Below are 520 nucleotides of genomic sequence, written 5' to 3'. Positions count from 1 at the left end.
GAGAGCTGCTGGTGGTGACAAGGTGGGGCTGGATGGGGGAGGCTGAATACTGAAAGTGGGAAGATGAGGTCTTAAAGAGACAGCAGTTGTCACTGTCTGTTCATTTGGTCAGTGTCGCAACCGAGCAGGCCTATGTGTTAAACAAAACAAACAAGGACTATCATTTAATTATTTACCATTTGTTTACATTATCTGGGCACATGCACAAAAAGCAGGAATGATTACTGAATGTAGGATATGTAATGAAGGGCTGTCAATAATTTATTAAAATGGAAAGCTTTTCTACGTAGTCCATTGTCAACATTGTCATTTCAAGTGCTTCACTGAATCGCTAACTGTTTATTATGTTCATGTTTACCGATGAATTTCTGTTGAATTTGCTGATCAAAACATGCCTACTAGCTTGATTTCACACATTGCTCCACTGGATAAGCATCATATCTGCATTTATTTATCGCATTTCAATGAAAACTGTTCGTTCAAAAGTTCAAAACTGCTTACATAAGAAAGACAACCTTGA

This window comes from Abramis brama (assembly GCF_963993115.1).
Source record: "Abramis brama genome assembly, chromosome: 7".
Classification (NCBI taxonomy): Eukaryota; Metazoa; Chordata; class Actinopteri; order Cypriniformes; family Leuciscidae; genus Abramis; species Abramis brama.
Note: the sequence above shows the minus strand (reverse complement) of the source record.